This window comes from Harmonia axyridis, chromosome X, assembly GCF_914767665.1.
Source record: "Harmonia axyridis chromosome X, icHarAxyr1.1, whole genome shotgun sequence".
NCBI lineage: Eukaryota > Metazoa > Arthropoda > Insecta > Coleoptera > Coccinellidae > Harmonia > Harmonia axyridis.
Window position 1 is genome coordinate 19,313,893 of NC_059508.1, and position 21,495 is coordinate 19,335,387.

Below are 21,495 nucleotides of genomic sequence, written 5' to 3' on the forward strand. Positions count from 1 at the left end.
CTTATCACATTCCATCTGGAATGAAAATTTATCGACAACTAATGGTCTAAAAATGAAGGTTTTTCGTGAATTTCACTAGGGATTACTACCCCAATCACTTCAAGAGTTTATTCACCAAACAGGTCTTATCTTTAGCAACATATCGGTAAAAGTTTAATCCCGAATTATTGCGTATATCACTAAAAAAATTTCAATTCACACAGAGCGAGTTTAAAACACGTCTATCTCGAAATGATAATAGAATCGGCATCGATCGTCAGTAATAATTCGATCCTTTATGATATGATTGCAGTAATTTCTTGTTGAGATCACTTGATCTTGGATGGCTAGGAGAAATCCTTCCGTTTCTGGATACATCGCACCTGATGTGAGCCAATAGTTCGACGCTTCAATGTCGACATGATCCTGGTTCACCTCGTTGAAATGCTTTTCTTGGATTGTCTGGTGGTTTTATGACAATTGCTCCTTGTGCAGTTGTAAAGGTGTTGATTCGTCTGCTTCACACAGTACTTTGTAGATCTCTGACATGCCTGATTTGTCTTTGAAATATGTACGTAGGCATTCAATTTGCCCATGGGCAAGTTCCATAATGTCTAGCAGACCTCTGCCTCCTTTATTCCTCGGCAGTGTCGTCCTCTCAATGCTACTTTTCGGATGTGCTCGTGTGCTTTCGTCATCAAGGTTCTCATTTTGCGTTGTAGGTTTTCTATATCTGTTTGGTCCATGGAATGATACCAAAAGAGTATCTAAGAATTGAACATGCATATGTTCTTGCTGTTGAGGTTTGTTCTTAAAATTTTGTTCATTCTTCCAATGAACTCAGTTGTTGAGTCTTCCTTCATTCTTTGATGGTTTATTCGTCGGTTTTGTTTCATTCCTAAGTATTTATAAAGATCGTCCGATTTCAATGCTTCTATCTCCTATCCATTGGAGGGAGCTATCGGTTCATCTTGGATTTTTCCACGCACTACGCTAATAGTGCAACACTTGTCCAATCCGAATTTCATCCCCACGTCTTCCGAAAAATTTTCCACCAGTTTGACCATAATTTTCAAGTGGTTTTTGTTGCCTGATATAAGTTTTAGGTCATCCATGCATGGCAAATGATTGAGTGCAATAGTATTTCTATTCCCTTTGACATTTATAATAATAATAATAATAAAGGTCTTTATTATTTAGACATTAGTTACAGAAAAAATATCATACAAACAAATAGGGCGAGGTTCAGTGTGGGTAATTGCACATTTCTGTACAACCCTCACCTGTTCTTACACCTAACCCAAAATTCGAGAGTGGCAATCAGAAAATAAGAAAAAAAAAAGAAACTTAAATTCAATGGAAGAATTCACCTTTAATAATAGTATATACACATATATATGCCTATTGATCATTCATGAGCTTTTTAAACAAATAAGATTTGAGCCTGGCTGAGGAAGAATGCACGACATTACTAGGCAGGGTGTTCATAACTCGAGTAATCTGATATGTAAAAGAAGACTTGAACATTTCAGTCGAGTGCATAGGAGGAGTGAGGGCGCTTTTAAATCTTACGTTGATGTTATGAACGTCTGTACGAAAAGTTATTTTGTTATATAGGTAAGGAGGCTTCCGAGTTTTCAAAATTTTATGATATAGACAAGCACGATGCACATACCTTCGGTTTTTCATATTGATCCATTCATTTAATCTCAGGGTATGAGAAATTGGTTGACGCCTTCTTATTCCGAATATTAACCTCAAGCAACAATTTTGAAGCTTTTGGATCCGCTCCGCATCCACAAAACTTATACGAGGGTCATATACCATATCGCAGTAGTTCACATGGGAAAGTACCAAAGAATCACAGAGCATTGGCTTTGTTGTCCGACACAGCACCGATCTATGTTGGAAAACCATCCTCAAGGTAGCATATGCTTTCTGTAATGATACGCTAAGATGATGCGAATATTTTAGATTTTGATCCATCCAGAGTCCCAAGTTCTTCACTTTGTCAGTAAAAGGTACCACATCAGATTCAAGTATGATTGCATTGCCGAGTTTATTGAGAAATGCATCTCTATTAATCCGAGAAGCAAATAATATTGCCTTCATTTTGTTCGCGTTTAGTTGTAGGCAATGTGATTTTGAAAAAACTGACATATTATAAAGGTCGTAGTTAAGAGCTGCGATGGCTTGCTCCGCCTCATCTAAGCTAAAAGATAAATATACCTGCGTATCATCTGCATCGTAATGTTGTAGGCAAGAGAGAAACTTGAATGGGAATTGAGAAATATAAATACTGAACAAAAGTGGTCCCAGAATGGAACCCTGGGGAATTCCCTGAAAAATATCTATGAAATCCGAGACCTTGCCAGAGCACTTTACAGCCTGACACCTTTCACTCAAATAGTTTGCAATAAGTTTAATTGCTCCTTCAGTGAACCCACTGAAATGAAGAATTGAGAGCAAAACCTCATGATTCAAAGTGTCAAATGCTCTGGAGTAATCAAGCATTACGAGAACTGTCAACTTGTTGTTATCCAACGCTCTATATATATCATCTGTGATATTTAATAGTGCAGTGGAGCAGCTAGTTCCTGGTCTGAATCCTGACTGTGTAGGTTGTATGATGTTGTTTTTATCCAAGTGCTTAAGAATCTGAATGTGAATTGCCTTCTCCAAAATTTTCGAAAGAGTAGGCAGTATGCTAATCGGTCTCAAATCGTTGACTTGTTGAGGATTGGGTGTTTTTGGTACGGGAGTAACATGAGCCTTTTTCCATATAGTAGGGAAAGTCGCATTTTTCAGACATTTATGAACTATATGTGTAATATGTGGTAGCAAGAAGGGTAAGCAAAGCTGTAATGTAGTTGAATTAATTCCATCATGACCCACTGATTTGTTTTTTATATTTGTAATGATCTTAAGTACCTCAATTTCGTCAACCATTTCAAACTCTAATTGTGATTGCAATTTATCTGTAACATTAGTTTTATAAAATTCAATAATTTTCTCATCGGGAGTTGAACCAGGAATAGAATTAACGAAATGGTCATTTATTTGATTCACATTGTCAAAGTTACTAGGCAGCTGAATATCCCTCTTATCATGGTCATGAAAAATTTTTCTTATTTTACCCCACATATTTTTCGTGGATTTATTTTTTTCAATATTTATTTTACAAAAATTTTTTTTTTCATGCTTCACTATTCTAGTGACAAGATTACGAAGTTGCTTATAATCCTTCCAATGTTGTAGATTTTTTGTTTTCTTAAACTTACTCAGAGCCTCATCCCTATCTTTCATCATTGTTTTAATGGAATTAGTTAACCAAGGAGCATACGTTTTAGTTATTCTCAATGTCTGGAACGGAGCATGAATATCCAAAAGTGCATTTATACTGTCAGAGAGAAAACGTACTTTACTGTCTACATCGTCCAGTTCATATATGGTATTCCAAGGTATACTCCTAAGATCAGAGTCAAATTGGGCATAATTAAAGTTTTTGAAATTCCGAGTTGTTTTATAATTAATTTTTTTCTGTTTATGCCCAATTTTCAGACTAAGGAATACTAATTCATGGTCACTCACCTCAGGGACATGTTTCGTACCAACCTCCTTTACCAAGTTCACATTTGATACTAGTGCATAATCGATCAATGTTGCTGTCTTATCAGTAATTCTTGTAGGTTGTTTAATCATTTGAACAAGTCCCAAACTTTCCAAAACTTCTGTAACAAACTCACCCAAACACAAAATGTTATCCACAGTTGGTATAATATCTGTAATAGTGGTTTCTAATTTATCGAAAAAATTCCCTATGTCGTAATTAGGAGGTCGGTAAACCACGCCAATAGCAAGAGTTTGAGATTTTAAAATTGATTTCAACCATAATTGTTCAATATCTCTACTAGACACTTTCGATTCAAACTTAATACTATCACGTAAATAGACACCCACTCCTCCCCCACGACCCAATCTATCAATCCTGTGAAAAAAATAACCTTTGATGTTAACTAAATTATTTGAAACTTTCGCATCTAGTCAGGTCTCACTAATACACAATATTTCTAAATTGTGAGATAAAATGATATTTTTCAATTCATTGATGTGTGGAATCAAAGAACGAACATTCAAAAGTGCACACCTCAAGTTTAAATTCAATTTCATGAATATTATTTACTATGGCAAATAAGTGAACTCTGAAGAAAACCAAGCTAGGTTTGCATACAAACAAACGAACCTCTCCCATACCACTTTAATGAGAAAACAAATAATATTACAACCCAATGAAATAATCAGAAGAAAAAAACATTTTAAATGAGACAACAATAAATCAGCCCCTTGGACTATTCTTTAATATTATATCTATAGTATATTCCAAATAAATCAATGTATTTCTATCACAAAGCAGCTCATATGAAAATAAACAACTCTTTATTTGAGGTTATGTTGAAGTCAGATTTGACAGATCTGTTTCAGACTTAATCATTTTTTCATTTTCATTTATAAGTGCATAAATATTACCTTTCAAAGTCCAACAATTTTTCGACCCTACAATCGATCGCACTTTCATAAACAAATCACGATTTTTGGTCGACAACATTTCACTGAGCACAAATGGGGTTTCTTTTAAGCATTTCTTAGCACGATAAACTTCTTCTTTAAACCATCTATTGACGAAAACAATGGATATAGGTCTTGGTTTCTTCTGATCAATACTCTTATTTCCAATACGATAACAATATTTGAAATCACCAGGAGCAGCTGTTATCTTCAATTTATTTCTAAATATGTTTATCTACTCCTATTGAATTATAAACTCATTATTCAACTGCTTTTGAGCAATTAATAGTATCTATTAATAAACAGCGTGATTTATAATAACTCACTACTTATAACTCACTATTATAAATTGGAAAATATGGATCTGTGCTTCTATACTTCTCTGCTTCTGTTCGATTGGCCGAAAGGGAACATTCCATTATTGTTATTGAGGGGAGGAATGTCCGAGGGAATGTCACTTTTGACGTTTTCAAATTAAGTTGATATCTAATTATTGTGAATGTTTTGCTGAAAACGATTATTGGATTTTATATATTTGGGTTATATAAAATACAGAGTATTCACTAATACACAGATGTTGATATTAATCGTTTATTCTCAAGACAACTAACTCAAGTCTTACTCTATCTCAAAAGCAAGTACAATTCACAAGGCACAACGGGAGGACCTGACCGAAGCCAGGTTAGAAGAGACTGTCACTCTAAAGTCTTGTCCCCGACCTTCGCTCTCGACCACCGAAGGTCCATTCTTGTTTTCTCTCTCGATGGCCCTCGATGGCCTCGCCACGCGCAGACTCGTAGCGCCACCGCACGACATGCAATAACACTATCAAGTGTAGGGTTGGTTGTCTCTCTCGTAATCTGTTCGGATGAAGTAATATTCTAACACTCCCTCCCTTCATCATCGAACTGCAACTAGCATTCTCCACTCTAAGACTAATCTATAAACAGAACTCAATTAGTTTATACTCTAGTCCCTAGAAATACTCTGAAAACAAAAATTCAATGAGTTAGTATTAAATCATTAGTTTTTGAGTTAATCCCTTATGACCGTCTGATGGTTAAAAGTTTTGTAATTATGTCAGCCACATTCTCCTTGGTTGGAATCCATCTCACTGTGATTTTCTTTTCTTCAACACATTGTTTTATGAAATCACCATGTGTTTCAGCCATATGTCTTCTAAGTCCAGATTTCTCCCTATGTATTAGGTCGTCATCTAAACGATCATCAAATACCTTTAGTTTGTGATCACCATCTCTCTTGGTGCAGTCTCCAGCGGATTTGTTATCACACCAGACTGTTATAGGAAACATCAGTTTTCCTATCACAAATCTAAGTACCTTGTCAAGAGTTATTAATTCTTGATAGGCATTATTCATGGCTAGGTATTCGGCTCTACACGTGGACAATGTGACATAGGTTTGATTATGGCTCCTCCAAGCTATTACATCTTCAAACAATCTAATAACATACCTTTCAGTTGATGACAAGTCAGTATGGTCTCTAAATGTTGCATCGGTAAATGCCTCTTAGTATTCAGTTTGAGCGGTGAATTTAAGACTTAAATTCACAGTACCTTTCATATACCTGACGATTCTCTTTACACCTTTCCAATCAGCTTCGGTCGGCTTCATTTGTTTTCTCGTTAAATAGTTAACAGCAAACGTAGTGTCTACCATTTGATGGATACATTAAGCTACCAATAGCTTCTCTATAAGGAACTCTTTTCATCTCTATAAGGAACTCTTTTCATCTCTATAAGGAACTCTTTTCATCTTTAGTTTATCTGAGTCATCTTGTAGATTCTCCTATTGATTTCTCTCAATCCTATTTTCAATCTGTCTGGTTACCATAGGAGTATTTTGAGCATTGCAGTCATTCATATTTAATCTATCTAATATATTCATGGTATAATTTGATTGATTGATTTATATACCTCTCTTCTCGGTTTCTCTTTATATTTATATCATTTCTCCTCCATGTATATAAACAAGGTCCATGTATATCATTCTCTGAACCAAGTTTCTAGATCTCTTCAGTGAATTTCTTATTACATCTCTTTGGACTTATCATCAGTCCATATAGGGCTTTCCGGAGTTTATATACATAAGATCGTTTGATCTCATTGTCAATGTCTATTTCATCAAGAATCACCATATAGATCTCCTCTATAGTGCCATTTAAAAAGGCAGGTTTTTACTTCTGATTGACAAGCATGTAAATCATACTTATTGATTATTGCAAATGTAGCTCTAATTACTGGAAGTCTAATGTCATAGATATTTTTGACCTTAAGGCCTCGTATGACTAATCTTACTTTGTATCGTATAAGACCATTTGCCTCTAATTTTCTCTCGAATACCATTTCGAGTCTATAATATTTGCTCGTTTTCCAGGTATTTGAAAATACTACCAATATCCAAACCTTATTTTGTATCATGGAATCAATTTCTTCTTTTATAGCTTTCTTCCATGAGTGGCCTTCTCTAGAATTTTTAGCTTCCTCGAATTTAATCGGTTCTCGATTTAATGAAGAAATAAGACAAAACCTCATATCTTCTTCTCTATCGGTTTTCTCATATTTACCTAAAATAATAATATTAATAGCTGATCTTTATTGATAATGAATTATCCAAAGGCAATCGACCGAGGTCGTTCAGCCCAATTTCTAAAATATTATTCTCTGAGTAATTAAGAAACCTTGCATAGCTTACGTCCTTTACGATTTTCTTTAAGTGTAGCAGGGTATTGGCCTTTTGATCGGCAGTTCCCTTATTTTGGCTCTTTCGAGTTTTTCATCCAATCCCAGTCGATTATATTTTCCTGGGTCTGTAATTTTTCTTTAGTGTCATCAAGTTGTTTATTTCTATAAACATCTTTGTAGGCAAGTTTCTTGTTAAATCTCACATGTAGCTCGAGCTTGAATGCCACGTCAAGTATCCTGTAGCGGTATAACCCACTAGGACAGCTTTCAGGGCACATTATCCAAATTTCAAGCTGGGTTTTGGAATCTTAATGTATGCGAACATCGCAATACATAATAATACTTACAAATACATCCAAAATCTCTCAATTTGATCAAAGTGGCATTTTGCATTTGGTGCAAACTTTGTCAACGGTGTTTGATATCTGATAGACTTGTGTGTTCTGTTGTACACATCTATAGATGTATCAATACCAATCTCCCACATACTCTTAGGTAGTCTGGAATCAAAAATGTATGTACGAACCTTCTTTTGGATCGTCAAGTTAAACCTCTCCGCTCTCTCATTCTCTATATTTTCTCTACTCAGTACTTCTGGGAATTTCCTTTCGGTAAATCTGTACCTTAATCTGACCTGATATAATATACCTTCTCATTCTTCTCCAACAAGTTTCTTGTTGATATTAAGAATTTCTCTAATGCTTCAGCCAACTCATCTTCTGTTTTAATGGATATGCTTTAGCAAGTCTCCAATAGTCTTCTATGTAGACATTAATGAATCTTTACTGACCTGGATGAGATGGTGGTTTAATAAGTCCCATCGTGTCAGTGTGCGTCAACTGGTTGTTTCTCAGCTCTCATTCTGTCTCTTTAAAATGTAATTTTTCCATTGTCGATATGATACATACTTCACGTTCTAAGTTTTGGAGTGATTCCAAGTTATCGATCTAAATTACCTCTCTACTGATATGACTGCAATCCCAATTTTTCTTGTTGCTCAGATTGTGTTTCATGTGTTTTGTCAGTTAAAACTTGTAGAACTTTCTCTTTAGTTGAAACGATGAGATTATATTACTTCTCCCTCCCAATCGCAGATTCTGGTTCTCCCTCCGAACCTAATAACTCGTTATTGGAATGTGTCTGCGATTGCAAGCTCATCTCATCTTCTTCGCTTATCGTTGCTCGACTCTCTAAAACAATCTCATATCTTATTGTAAACACTTAGGATTTGGAATTGTCCTCTAAAACAATTTCATTATTAACCTCATTATAAACTCTTAGGACCTGTTCTCTAAAACAAATTCATTATTAATATTATTGTAAACTCTTAGGACTTGGACATCTTAGTAAATATTGAACCCAGAGTCTGCGAGTTTACGTAAGGGAAGTAAATTCTCAGAAATCTCTTTCTCTGCAAATACGTTTTGCAATTTCTTAGTATTCTCATTTCTAGAATCTGAATATAAGATTAACTCACCCTTACTATCGATTACAATGACTGCTATCTCGTTTTATTCGCTCTCTATACTCATATTTTGACATCTCTCAAAGTTTCTCAAGTCAGACAATCATTTACGATATGGTCTGTTGCTACAGAATCTGCTAAGAAGTTAATGATTGGATCAAGTTTACCTGTTTTAGTTTCTCTATGCTTTATACTTCCAACCCTTCTTGCCTTGGAGCGACCCTCTTTGTTGAATCTCTTACTCTCTCTCATTCTCCTCTGGTTTACATGACTCCGTCTCTTAGTGTTGAGACGTGGCTTGTTCATCCTACCTCTACTCGATCCTCTAAATTGAACGTTGCGATCGTGCCACCATTGTTAATTCAATCCTCTTACTTGATTGTCCCACAACCGAAACAGAGTCACTTACTTACTCTGTTGCACAAATTTGAATCAGTTGACCAGTGTCTCTCTTTGTTACAACGGAAGCATTTTAATTTATGTACCCGTTGAAATTTTGGAGTCTCCTCTTCAATTTCAGACCTCTTCTCAACCTCTAATCTCTCTGATCTCGTCTAAATTACCTTCTTGGTTTGGGGTCTGTCTCCTGGTCAGATCTGCATCTCGTAAATCGGATATGACTGGTAATACAGCCTGATAAAGTGCAGATCTTATCTTTTTGAGCAGTTAGCTTAATCACACCTCGAAAGCTTCATACTCTCATACTATCGAGTCGAATCTTTCACAGAAATCATCGACCGATTCGTGTTTCTCCATTTTAGTGGAGTACGAGTGAGCTCTTACCTGAAGTGTGTGTGTCGCATTTGACTTGCACTTCCTGGAGAACCTCAAACCTCTACTTACTTCAACAGGGTCTTAGGATATTGAAAGTTTTCTTTTAAGTAATTCTCCTCAATTATGTTTATGATAATATCTCATACTCAATTACTTCTCTTGGATTTGTTAGCCTCTGAAAAAGTTTGGTTACTCGTACTTGGCTCTCTGACGTCCAACAAATCGTTTGTCAAAAAGCTCTGATCATAGACTGTCCATCCAGATCTTAAAATTTGAATTCTGCTCTGCAACATAGATTAATTTTAAATACCTGGGTTTTCTAGTACTCTAGAATTTTAACCCCAAAAATTATTCTCTCAATTCTAATCACCTCTGTGAAATGAATTAATTTTTATTAAATACAGCTGGGTTTTCTCAAACTCTTAAATCTCTAAGATTTAATCTCAAAAATATTCTCATTACCTCTGTAACATGAATAATTTTTATATACCTGGGTTTTCTCGTATTATAGAATTTAACCCCAAAAATTTTTCTCTCAATTCTAATCACCTCTGTGAAATGAATTAATTTTTATTAAATACAGCTGGGTTTTCTCAAACTCTTAAATTCTCATAACTCTACTCTCTCTAGAGTTTAATAAAAATTATTCTCATAACTTTAGTTACCTCTGTAACATGAATTAATAATTTTTATATACCTGGGTTTTCTAATACTCTTATATTCTCATAACTCTACTCTCTCTATTGTCGACAATTCCTCCTCTCTCAAATCTCTAATATCTCAAAAGGGGTTTTGTGTAATGACTCTAACATTTCTCTAGCATCTCCCTAGTCTCTTACGTATCACTCGTTGATACTGCTCTAGTCAGCTAAAATCAAGGAAATGGGCAATTATTAATTGCATGAAAAACTTACATTGGTTTTGACAATTCTCTCTTTCCTCGTAATGCATGAAACCTATATCTTCTGCACTTACGGAAATGGTGGAATCGCTATGATAATCCACCAATGGTTTTCCTTGATTTCCTTTGGCTGCCATCTATTTCAGGATTTATGAAACAAAATATTTATATTATGTATTCTAAGATTTTTGTGCATTATATGCTCTCTTAATACATCTACTACCAGGTATAAGATATAAAATTTTGTTTCGTGCTTCTGAATTGCCTCAGACGCACAGCAATCTGATACAATTCGAAACGGAATTATCAAGTTTTCAAATATCACCACCTCATATTTGTAAACCTTACTACAAAAGCGGTATCACGCACTGCAATGAAAACCTGTTGAGTTAGGTATGGCCATTTTACAAATACGGGATGAATACTTGAATCCTATAATATCCCTAGCTTACAAACAAACAACACAGCACAGCAAGCATTGTATGAAAGAAGCCCTGAAATAATAGTTATCACTAATCTTACCATACTGCAGTTTTTGTAGTTTAGTGAAATAAATGATTCCCCAAATTTTTCATCAATATATATAGTCTCAAAATATCTCCATCTCTGGATTATGTTTATGGAATGTGAAACATCTAATTTTACATGCTCCAAGCAATGTATGTAGAATCTTCAAATCTACATGATCCAATTCTCTAGGTGTGGTATGTAAATTCTATAAAATTATCCAATCTAAAACAGAAAGTATGTTAGCACAATTCCTAAAGTTTACATAATCTCAGGCTCTGAAAGGTTTCAATAAACACTATAAAATTTCCTCATGTAAACCTCTCGAATGATGTATGTACATCTCTCAAATTATGACTCTGAAAAATACTCTGAATTCATATAATATAACTTTCTCAAATGATGAATGTGAAATCTCTGAATTTACAAACATCTAAATCAATTTGATACAATGAGTATGCAGAATCTACATCTGCATAATCTAAATCTGTAAAACATGTGTATATTAAAATATCTCATTTCTCTAATCTGAATATCATCTGAATCTATAAATCATGTGTATAGCAAAATATCTCATTTCTCTAATCTGAATCTTAATCATCTAAATCTATAAAACATGTGTATAGCAAAATATCTCGTTTCTCTAATCTGAATCTATCATTTAAATCTATAAAACTTGTGTATAGCAAAATATCTCGTTTCTCTAAACATCAACTGTCAATAACCGTTAAGAATCAAAGTTGATTCCTTGTCTAATAGATAGGTAAACACATTAACCAAATATAGTATATACTGTATAACAGGAATTCTCTATTTCAGGAATGAATATGAAATAAATCATTTCCATTCACTGAACTAAGTAAAATATCTCTAGCCTCATAATTAAGTTGAAATTCAACTTACCTCAATGTTTTTCTCGTTGTTTACACAACGTATTTTCGGAATAAGTGTTTACCTAGTTACAGCGCAGTTTAAGCATGCCCTGGAGCCCATTACCTATTGGATTTTATATATTTGGGTTATATAAAATACAGAGTATTCACTAATACACAGATGTTGATATTAATCGTTTATTCTCAAGACAACTAACTCAAGTCTTACTCTATCTCAAAAGCAAGTACAATTCACAAGGCACAACGGGAGGACCTGACCGAAGCCAGGTTAGAAGAGACTGTCACTCTAAAGTCTTGTCCCCGACCTTCGCTCTCGACCACCGAAGGTCCATTCTTGTTTTCTCTCTCGATGGCCCTCGATGGCCTCGCCACGCGCAGACTCGTAGCGCCACCGCACGACATGCAATAACACTATCAAGTGTAGGGTTGGTTGTCTCTCTCGTAATCTGTTCGGATGAAGTAATATTCTAACAACGATTAATTCAGATAGTGAAGATGAAATATTATAAAGGTATACATTTCCAAAAGACAAACAGCTAATGTTACCATACAGAATTAATTGCCCGAAAAAATATAAAGGAGTTTGAAAAAATTTTCAAGATTGGTGTAGCAGTAAAATCGTAATCGTTTACAGGGAATATTTTTTGGTATATTTTAATGCATTTTTATTGGCAATTATTAAGGTTTCTATGTCTGTACTATGTACTGGATTCGAGCTAGCCGAAGCTAGTTCGATTGTGATTGGTAGCACTAAGTTCCCATCTCTCTTGTACGGGATCGAGCACATTATGTTTATTTCCCGTTCCTTCTGTCTTAATTCTAAGTCTGTATTTTTTTCTCAGTATTTATTGATATAGTCGTAGATAAAGTATAGTATTCAACTTGCGGTAATGGTCATAACTCACTTGATGAATTACAGCACTCGCCTGCGGCTCGTGCTGCAAACCTCATCTGCGTGAGTTATGACCTACATTACCGCTCGTTGAATAATATACTATTACCACATCAGGTATTAGATTCTCCTTGTCTTTCTCGTTTAACCCATATAGTACCAGCATATTATTTCGCATTCTGTCTTTCTTTACTTGATTAATGTCGATTTCACATAATTTTATTCTGTTTTCAATGGCATTTAATTCTTTCCGAAATGCATTTATTGATTCCATTACCCTACTTTCAAATAATTCAATAGACTGAATATCCTCCTTATGTCCCTCATGACTTGTTCCCGGATTTATTTTATTCTTCAGTTCGGTTAGGTATACCGCCCTGGACGAATTGCTCCAATTTATTCAATCTTTGCGATAATTCCGTATTAATGTCGGATTTATTCTTGCTCTTCATCTTCTACACACAATTATATCATTAAACAACAAAAGCAAACTGTAGTATAATATAACAAATAAGCAGGGAGAAGGTCACGTCTTACTCAGTACGTACCATCTGCTCGAACCTTTTTAAACCTTTTTCAGTAGCATTCAGTTGTATAGTTGTATAGAAAGGGGGTTCAGCGCCAAACAGAACCATAAGGGACTCAATGAATCTCCTTGGAAAATTTCCCTTTTTATTGGGATCTCTTTAGTAGTTATGTTCGCCGTAGAGAGTTCGATATTCGTTCTCCAGTTGCACATTGCATACTTCAGAAAGTTTATTGTAATTGGATCGATCTTGTATATTTTCAAATTTTTTGTCAGCCACCCATGTGGAATAGAGTCGAAGGACTTCTTATAGTCAAAATATGTCATAAAAGATTTCTGTGTTTTTTGATGGCTTGGTTGCATATGATGGAATCTATTATTATCAGCAGTTCCTTCGATCCTAGTGAATTCTTGAAACATCCTTTCTGCTGTGCTGTCATTATATTATTTGTCTCGCAATGTTCGTAGATACGAGATGCTATACATGATGTGAAGATTTTATACATTGTTGGTAGACATGTAATTGGTCTGTATTTTGATGGATCCGCTGTGTGTTGCATATCCTTCAGTAAGAGGTAAGTGGTCCCTGTTGTTAAAAATTTCGGCATTTCCATTGGATTACTTATAAATCCATCATCTAGGCCGGGTGATTTCCAATAGTATGTGTTTTTCAATATTTCATGGAATTCTTCTATAGAAACTGCGTTGTGTGGCATTTGTTCTATTGTCTCACAGGATTTCTCTTCACTTCTCATCCAATCAGCCTGGGAGTTGTAGGGGGTTGGTGTAGCCAGTTGATCTGTACAAAAATTCTCAATATCCTCGACGGTTGAATAACTTCCTGGTGTTGCTGACATATTATAGTTTAACATTCTATAGAATTTTCTTTCGGAGTTTTCAAAAATCATATTATACTGTTTTCTTCTATAGCTCTCATTGTATCTTCTGAGTCTTTCGGAGTACACACTAAGTTTTTGTTTCAGTGTGTCTTAAATTTGTTGAGCATTTTCATTGATTGGATCATACGTTGTATGTTGCCGGTGACGTTCCATTATTATATTCACAATTTTTTGTAATTTTCTAGAAGGCGAACCTTTTGCAAATTGGGTGAGCCTCCCAATATCTTGGCGGATGCTATGAACTTTGTCTTCTAGCCTTTTTTGCCGATGTGGTTTATTTTGTTGTTTTTCTCTGGCTGGTTGCTGACTTTTAGGTTTTGGCTTCACACCTAGCACTGTTGCTATTGAAAATGCTGCACAGTATATGATGAGATGTAATGATTCGAGATCATGGTAGTCAGAAAGATACTTGGGTATAATCTCCTTGTTGGTCATGACCAGAAGATGGGATAGTTTCTTGGATGTCCTCAATCTTGGCAGAATCGGTCGTCTCAATGGATCTGTGCCCTCAAAATCTATAACGCATCTATTCATTGTGGCAGATAATCGCTCCAGTAGATCTCTTTGGTCTTCTACTGGATTTTCGACGGGTGCAGCATATATATTCGGTCGTTGAGCATCACTTATTGCTATCACATCTGCGTTGTTTTGTTCCTCAGAGTTCATTTGTGCATTGATGTTGTGTTGGTTTTCAGCACAATAGTAGTTTTCTTCAATTGTCGTTTCGTTGTTAGTGAGGCTCCTATTCTATAGCCTCAGTTGGACTTAATTTTTTATGGTGTTAAGTCTCTCATCGGGTACAAGTTTATTTTTCAATATGACCCGGTATTGGTCGGCTACTCTTTGCTCAGAAACTTGGAGTACGGGATAGTTTCTGTGGAATTCTGCAAATAATTTTTGCCGGTAGCCTATTTTATCCTCTTCCATATTAGTCACTTCATAGTATATGCGCATGATCGTTTCATTTATCGAACTTGTCCATTTCATGCGTCTTCTTGGTAGACCTGCTTGGGTGAGTGCTGGTTGGGGATCTTGCGCAGCACCTTCAGCGGTCGGAGAAACTCGTGTTATTCTTCTCCTAGAACGTTGGGATTGTGGAGGCGTAGCATTTTGTTCGACAAACGCCCGTCTCCTTAGCACTCCGAATTATTATTATTATTATTACCTCTTATGTTTCCACTGCATTCACTATCCCTTACAGAGAAAGGAACATATTACATGTGCATCAGATTATTCAATATGTTACCTAGGAAAATACAATTATTGATCAACTCCAGCTTATTTAGAAGAACAATCCTAGACTTCATTCTACGATGTGAACCCTACAGCATTCAAGAATTCCTGGACTTCTGCAAAAAAGAAGAATAATTACAGTTTACACATAATGTATTGATGACATGTTTTCCCATTCTCTTATATTATCAAATGTAGCTGATGTGGAAAATAAATATTATTTGATTTGATGATTGGATAATAGAATGCCAATGGGACTTAAAAATAGCCCAAGTCATTTAGCACGATTTATGAATATTGTTTTATCTGGACTTCAAGGAAATATGTGTTTTTGTTATCTGAATGATGTTGTAGTTTATGGTTCGTCTTTAGTAGATCACAATCGGAAATTAGAAACTGTGTTTGAACAATTGCGATGTAAAATTTGCAGTTACAACCGGACAAATGCGAATTTTTATGTAAAGAAATATCTTATTTAGGACATCATATCTCTGCATCTGGAGTACAACCAGATCCAAAGAAAATTGAAACTACTAAAAATATTCCAATACCCAGAACTGCTAAGGAAATCAAATCATTTTCAGGACTTATCGATTATTATCGGAAATTCATTGAAAATTTTTCAGCTATCGCAAAACCATTGACCAATTCATTGAAGAAAAATAAAAATTTGAATGGACCAATACATGTCAAAGATCTTTTTTTTTTTGCAAATTTCTCGGAAACTTTCATATTAACTACTGACGCTTCAAATGATGCTATCGGTGCTATTTTATTTCAAGGAACAATAGGAAAAGGTCTTTTAATTAGTTATTTTTCTAAAACACTCAACAAAGCAGAACGAAATTATTCAACCACAGAAAAAGAACTTTAGGCTATTGTAGAAGCTTGTAATTATTTTAGACCATAATTTTATTGACAAAAATTCATTACTTGCACAGATCAACCTTTAGTTCGGCTTGAATTGTAATGAACCTTCAAGTTGTTTAGTTCGATGGAGATTAAGATTAATGGATTATGATTACGAAATTGTTTATAAAAAAGGAAAATTAGGTACATCACAACGCTGAGGCTTCAAGTAGAATCATTCCTGAAAAAATAAATTATATCAATCAAAATTCTTTCAGTGACTTTCTTTAACTATAAAAACAAAATAAAGTCGAACAGCTATACAATATTTTGGAAATTTATGATGATTTATTCAATTCACCTGAAAAATATTCTCTAGGTCATTCCATATGGGAAAAGGAATTTCCTTTCTTTCAAAAATAAATTTAGACAAATTAAAATGTTTTGTTTTTTTATTTTGGAGTTGAGTAGAAAAGCTTAAGCTAGACATCGCCCCTATATCATGTACTATTTTGTTTTTTCTCTTACAATAAAGGCACTATCATTATTATTATTATTATTATTATTTAAAATCTTTCATCTCGAAATAAATCAGTTGGACAAGTTGCAAAAATTCGATATAAAAATTGGAACATTTACTACCTCATAACTGAGGAATTTTATCATGAAAAACCATCCTATGAAACAGCGTTTAATTCACTTCTAAAACTCAAAAAATTATACATCAATAAGGAAGATAGTTATTTGGCTTTACCACGAATTGCTTGTGGATTAGATAAATTATACTGGCCTAAAATTTTTGAGATGATTCAATACATTTTCTCAGATTCAAATATTAAGATATCAATTTATAATTTTCCAAATCAAGATTCAACCGAAATTATCCATTCAATTAACGAAGAAGCATTAACTTTTGACAATTTCAAGAGTTTTCATCAAAGAGAAGTTCAAAGTCCAAAACAAAAATTGATTAATATTTCCATTTCACAAATAAAAAAACTTCAAAGTACCAATGTCATGAGCCTTTTCTGATTCTAATGAATTCTCAGACTATATAAATTCGAGTATAAAATCAAAACTTTCAGATTTACCTACTCGTTCGAAGATATCCGAATCCGATATAGTTGTTAAAAGATTACCTCAACAATCCGTTGGAAGAATTTTATGATGAATCCGTTCTTTATGAAAATTCATTCGATACATTATTCGACTTCTTTTGAAATATAATGGTGTTCAGAAATTCGTCATTCCAAATATCGCTTTATCCAAACAAAAATCAATCATTCGTGAAGAAACTTATAGTCTTTTATATTTCCTATTCCGTGATTTCGATTATGAAATTTTATCTGAAGAACGTATATTCATACATGATGAGAACTTAATTAAAGAAATTCCATTTGAAAACTATCATTCATTGAGAGAACGTCAATGTGTGAATAGCTCATGTGTTTTCTCTGCACTCGCCAAATATATTATTCTAATCCACTCTATAATTCCAATAAACTGCTATCTGATTTGAATTCCCATGTCCACAAATTGGAGGAGGTGCTCAACTCAAGTGTCCAATCAATCAAACTCCTTTGATAAAAATTCATCCCTTGGAATTAATGATATCGGTGATAGATTGAATGAATTTGAAAAAACAATCTAGAATAACTTGATCAGTCTGAAAAACGATATTGATAGTGTATCATCGCAACTCGAGAATGAAAAACAAGATTATTTCAATAGTCAACAAATCCTTCATGGAATTAAGGAAAAACCAAATGAAAATTTGTATGAGGAGATATGCAATTTAATAAATGAGAGAATTCTGAAAAATTCTCATCTTTCGATTAATGATAACGACATACATATTTGTTATCGAATGGGAGGAAAAATGACAAACATAAGAATCCCCTCGAGAATTCCAGACCCGTCACTATTCAACTCGATGGAAACCCTATATGACATTCGGGGTTAGGCTATTGACAGGGCAAGATATCTGGGCGATTGGAGTTCAATTTACCTAAAAACTCCCCCGTTGTTTAACTTTGTGAGTGTTATTCCTTATAGTGGTGAGTTTTTACCTTACTTATAATTAGTGCTGAACTTTATCAACATTGTGGCTATTAGGGCCAATTGCTTTGCTTTTGTAGAATTTCTGTTTTTTTTTTTTATTATTGCCTTTTTTTTTCTACGTTGTGGGATTTCACTTGGCGGCGTAGGAGCAGATAAGCTCCTTATCTCTCGTTTTTTAAACATGAACAAAACAGATCCCGAGGCTTGGCCTCGGGTTCTGGAAATATTATCCCTTAGGACAACTTGCATTAGACAATATTATTAGTGAAGAATGGAATTTGATTAATGTTAATTTATTATTTTATTCATCATATATCTCTCAGTTCAGAAGTTACATTGTTTCTTGTACGTTGCATTATTATGCTGATGACAGCCAACTTTATCTATCCTTCTATCTGGATGAAATCAGTCAGGCCATTAAAGCTTTAACTCTTGATTTAAATATTACACATTACCTTTCGAAAAGGTATTGCTTGCAGCTCAATACAAGTAAGACTGTTGCCATTGTGTTTGGTATGATTGGATTTTCTGAGTGGTGGCAATGATGTTGTTCAGTACAAGGATTCAATGAAAAGCTTGGGTGTCTGGGTCGACTTTGAATTGCGGTTTACTGATCACACCTCTATCTACTTGCAGGAAGCATATGGAATGTTAAGCATTATTTATAGACATAGAGAGTTTTTGAGTAGAAAACTTAAAATTCTGTTGTGTCAGACTTTGGTCGCCTCTCCCATATGAATTATATGATACTGATGCTTTGTATGATCCGTGCTTGAATTTCACTGATCGGATGCGTGTTCAAAAGTAACAGAACTCTTGTTCTGTTGATTGAGGTGATTTCTGCCCAGCGCTCTGAATGTCAACGTGAAGAAATTCAAAAAAGCGCGGGTAAACGGCGGGAGTAACTCTGACTCTCCATCCAATCCATCAAGGCATTAGCAGTTGAAGACGAGCTTAAATATCTAGGACAAAAGTTCTCCTGCTCAGGGGCCATCCACTGCAGTACTAAGGAACTCCAAGATCAACTAAACCGGATCAAAAACGCGCCACTTAAACCTCAACAAAAGTTGAATGTCCTCAAGATGTACCTCATACCGCGCTATATACACGCAATGCAGAGCCCAGCAATAAATAGTAAAGTCCTGAAGGAGGTAGATCGCAAGATGAGGATGGCGGTCAAGCGGATCATGCACCTTCCGCAACATGTGGCGGACCCAGTGATATATGCCCCGGTGAAGATGGGCGGACTGGGATTATTTTCCTTCTCTAGGAAGATACCCATCATGATGAGAGGTCGATGGAGATCCGTTGCGGACTCGGAGGGGGACTTCCGGTATCTATTGGATGAGGCCAAGGACTGGACTAGTAGAATTGAAAGGCTCATCAAACCTGACTGCACCACCAAGGAACAGGTGAACCGGAAAAATGGTGTCCTGCTAGATCAGTCGTACTATGGAGGGGGCACGCTCCAGTTCCAAAATGACTCTGCATCTAACCATCTGATAGACAATCCTCCCCGATACTGGACCGGACAGGACTACATAAAAACAGTCCACCTCCGTTGCAACTGCTTACCAACCAGAGCATTACCGTACAATCCGCCAGACCAGCGCAGGTGCCGGGTGGGCTGCGACCGTACTGAGAGCCTGTCCCATGTGCTGCAGAAATGCCCAATAACGCATACCACCCGAATAAAACGACATAACTTCGTGGTGAAGAGAATCAAGAACATGGCTCTGAAGAAGAGATGGGAGGTAGAAGAGGAGCCGCACATAAGAGACACCCGAGGGGTCCTCAACAAACCAGACCTGATTATGACCAACCACGAAAAGGTTATAGTGCTGGACGTCTCCGTTTCCTGGGAGTCACCTAGAGATCTGGCAGAGACATGGGATGCCAAAAGACTGGTATACGACCAACCAGAATTCCTCGATTCCCTCCAAACTAGATATTCCGGCAAGGTGATAAAAGTTCTACCCTTTGTAATAGGAGCTAGGGGTATGTGGTGCAGACCTAGCACATCGGCATTGGAGGAGTTGGAAATAAACACCCTCAACAACAGAAGAGAGCTGGTGCAGACCACAGTACGAGGGAGCTACTACATCCACCAGGACTTCATGAGGAGAGGCTGGTGTCGTGATCGGTAGTGCGAGTGCGGCATTGCGATCAGTGGTCCTGTGAGTGGCGTCGCGAGCGATGTTGCGAGTTCGGGGAAAGGCCTGAATAGTGTTACCTCTGACTAAGTGCACAGAGGAAATATCTCCTCTACTGGTGCGGGAGTGCAGGTTTCGGCCCATCTTTTGTTTCCATTTTTTTTTTCTCAATATCTGTTGTTTGTACACCATTTATGGAAATAAGAAATATTGTTTGTTGTCTACATCTTCTTGTATAAACTATTGTTGTTGTTCTTTTATGGGCGGAGCAGGGCGGCCCCGTTGTAAATATGTTGGCCCAGCACATGTTTTTTTTATAAAATCTATTGCCGATCATTGTTGTTGATATTACTGTTGTTATACATATTTATTGCTTACACAATGTTTGGAGAAATATGTTGGAATATTTTGGGCGGAGCAGGGCGGCCCTTTCTGTACTTAATGTTTGCCCAGCAGATGTACTTTTATTTTGAATAAAGAGATTATAATAGCCAAATGCCTCGTCATCTAATTAGTGACGCGCATGAATGGATTAACGAGATTCTCACTGTCCCTACCTACTATCTAGCGAAACCACTGATGGCGGCGGGGCTACATGATGATGTGCCACGTTCGAGTGCTAAAAATAAAAACAGTGCCGCAATCTGATAGCCAACCTGCTACCTCCTTGTGGTGAGAGTCGGTAACGTTTGCGAAGGTAAACGGCCAAAAGCAGGCAATGGCAGAGTGAGCATAGAACGCCCTCGCTCTGGCACTGGTGGCGCTGTGGGCGTAACACCGAGCGTCGGACAAAGGGGGCAGCCCCCCCAAGTGACCGACTCCCACCGATTAATCGGTGTTCGGCGCTCAGCCTAACGGGAGAGGGACAGGGGTATTGCACCCCGTGTGGGTGTGGGTTAGCCGCCCTCACCTACAACCCAACAGAAGCTCCAAATAGAAATGATAGTAATAGGCCTGAGGGCCGACGGCGGGGCGATCGGAACCCCGCCCTTCTGTTGACGGACTCCGGTAGCACCCGGGCCGACCTTGACTCTGGTCAACAATCTCGACCACCCGAGATTGAATGCCTCATTTGCGATCCCAAGCGTTCGTT